This window comes from Sitophilus oryzae, unplaced genomic scaffold (genome assembly GCF_002938485.1).
Source record: "Sitophilus oryzae breed Bouriz unplaced genomic scaffold, Soryzae_2.0 scaffold_1789_pilon_pilon, whole genome shotgun sequence".
NCBI lineage: Eukaryota > Metazoa > Arthropoda > Insecta > Coleoptera > Curculionidae > Sitophilus > Sitophilus oryzae.
Window position 1 is genome coordinate 524,745 of NW_022146489.1, and position 2,442 is coordinate 527,186.

The window sequence follows — 2,442 nt, forward strand, 5'->3', positions numbered from 1 at the left end:
AAACTGCTGTTTGTTGTTTTATAAACATACGTATCTAAAAAGTATTCATAGTACATTCCTGTGGGATATTTTTATCCAGCTCATATATCAGAGGATACATTAAAATACGCAACCAACCGTCATTGAACCGTCCAATCAGATCAAAGGAGTAATCGTGATAATGTTCGGCGCCTGGAGAAAATTCACAATTGACAAGAGAATTAATGGTTTAATATTTTTGACTTTTTTGTTCGTTTAATTTAATAATTACTAAAACCAGTAGTTCGAAAGATATATTTAAAAATAAAAGATAAAAATCTAAAAAATTAATTATCTATTAACGTGGATTTGGACGACAATGGGTAAGAACACTAAATTTATTTCTATATTCGATATAAACTTGTTTATTAGGTTTTTAGTTTGTGATGTTTCATGTGATGATCATTTTCATGTTCATCGTCCTTGAATTGACATGAGGATATCTATGGAAAAGTAACTAATCTGAAAGTAAGCCAACATATCGTTTGTCATTTGTGTGCTAAAGAAAAGATTTTCTTTTCGCATCATGAGGAAGTATTACATCAATTAAAAAATGTTAGGAAGTTGATTACTTGTCATGGAAAAGTATACCAATGGAAATTATTTGTTAAAGAAGTATAATTCTAACGGTAAATTTTATTATAATTAGTAAGCTGTCTATTTTTTATACGTAGATGTTTCAGGTTTTAAGAATAAATTGGTTGAACCCAAAATCTGGAGGAAGTACCTATATCCATACACAGAATATGCCCATTAAAAATACTAGTCCAAATTTGCTTTAATGGTAGACAATTATTCAATACAAATTAACTTTTTAAGTGACTGAAATATTAAATAGTTTAGAATATGGTATAACAATGTAAAAAAAATATTATTTTCAGGAACGATTAGGGCCCGATATATTTGAAACTCATGTTGGACATAGTATTGAGTTGGGTAGAATATTATTCTACGTTAAGTGAGGGTATCAGATACCTATTATTGTACTGTATTTTAATATATACATTAGAATTGTTGGTTTTTTCATATTTGTTTTATTTATTATTTTACTTACAAGTTATATAAAAGTTAACACTAAAATCTACTTTTGACTTATATAAGTTAGTCTGTGGTTTAATGCGTGATTACATCCACATGATTTCAAGTTTTTAAAATATAAATATTATAACTGGCTTTAAAAACTCCATTAAACTGTTAAAAGTGTAATTTATTTCAAAATAAATATACATATATAGGTATATATTAATATCGAAAAACATTTTTATTTCCTTAACACCATTTTAATCATCACATACATATGTATAAACATTTATTTACGTTATTTCAAATGAAGACCACAGGAAAAACCAGCTTTGTTCATTTTAACTGGAGCCGAGAAAATGCAATTACAGAGTGAACTACTCTGGTTTTTTCTCCTGTAGGGCAAAATAACTAAGCTGTAATATCTCTGGGACTAAGCATATTATTATTGCTTTCTTTGATGGTGCCTCGAATAATGCTAACACTTGCCTATTAAATTAGTGTAGTCTTCAAATGATCTAAAAATTCAGCAGGAATGATCCATTATGCAGCAAACACACTGATGTTGAATCATTGGAAGCTTTTTTGTGGGCATTTCACAAATAAAATAAAATGTCTGATCAAAAACTGAAAATGCAAAACAGATAGTAAGCTTTATAAATACATACATATATATATAAATAACCATACCTACATCTATTTATGTCGTACAATCCAACCGATATTTTAATATCCTAGCCCAAGTAAATAATCAAAAATGCACTTTTTATATCAAAAGCAGTAATGTTATCAAGGGTTCCAATTAATATCCCGGATTTAAAAAAAAAACACGATCCTAATTCTTATTATTTTTCTAAATACGTATTGTCTGATAGGCAATTACAAAATATAGATCTGATGTAAATAGAAAAATAAAGTAAAAACTGTAAAAACAGGTAAAAACAACAACAAAAATTCTAACCAAAGATTTAACCGTCATACGACATGAGCATCACGTGATTGCACAATACTCAACGATAGGGTACGTACCTCTTTCATCTGATTGGACGGTTGGTTGCGTATTCTAATGTATCCTATATATCAGACCCCAGTTTATTAGCAAACCGCAGCTATAATCGGCCAAGAGCACATTTCAATTCTAAAAAAAAAGAAAATAATATAATAGGATCGCTGATATGTATGGAAACGGTCGATTATTGAGTAAAATATACGAGGTACTACACAAAAAGTAAACATAAAAGTTACACGGTTTTTAAATGGCTATTGGCCAGTAATAAATTTAAGTGCACAAGGTCGGTCATAAAGTCGTGGCACATTAAAATTTCATTTTATTAAATGGAACCCCCTGTATATTGTTGCATATTTCAATTTTTCCTTCAATTCTAAGCAAAAACAGTGAAACAC

The 2,442-nt window shown here is 28.8% G+C and overlaps 2 long non-coding RNA genes across 3 annotated transcripts; one reads left to right on the top strand and one right to left on the bottom strand.

Annotated features, from left to right (window-relative positions):
• The first annotated feature begins 378 nt into the window (after nucleotides 1–378).
• LOC115882583 lies at nucleotides 379–1,042 on the top strand. The gene is made up of 2 exons (XR_004050205.1): nucleotides 379–802; nucleotides 900–1,042. It is a non-coding gene; the product is annotated as an uncharacterized LOC115882583 (long non-coding RNA).
• Nucleotides 1,043–1,538: 496 nt separating this feature from the next.
• On the bottom strand, nucleotides 1,539–2,047 carry LOC115882584. Of its 2 annotated transcripts, none has more exons than XR_004050206.1 (2): nucleotides 1,733–2,047; nucleotides 1,539–1,665 (listed from the first exon to the last, which is right to left on the bottom strand). It is a non-coding gene; the product is annotated as an uncharacterized LOC115882584 (long non-coding RNA). The 2 variants fall into 2 exon arrangements; XR_004050207.1 differs by having other exon boundaries at nucleotides 1,729–2,047.
• Nucleotides 2,048–2,442: the final 395 nt, after the last annotated feature.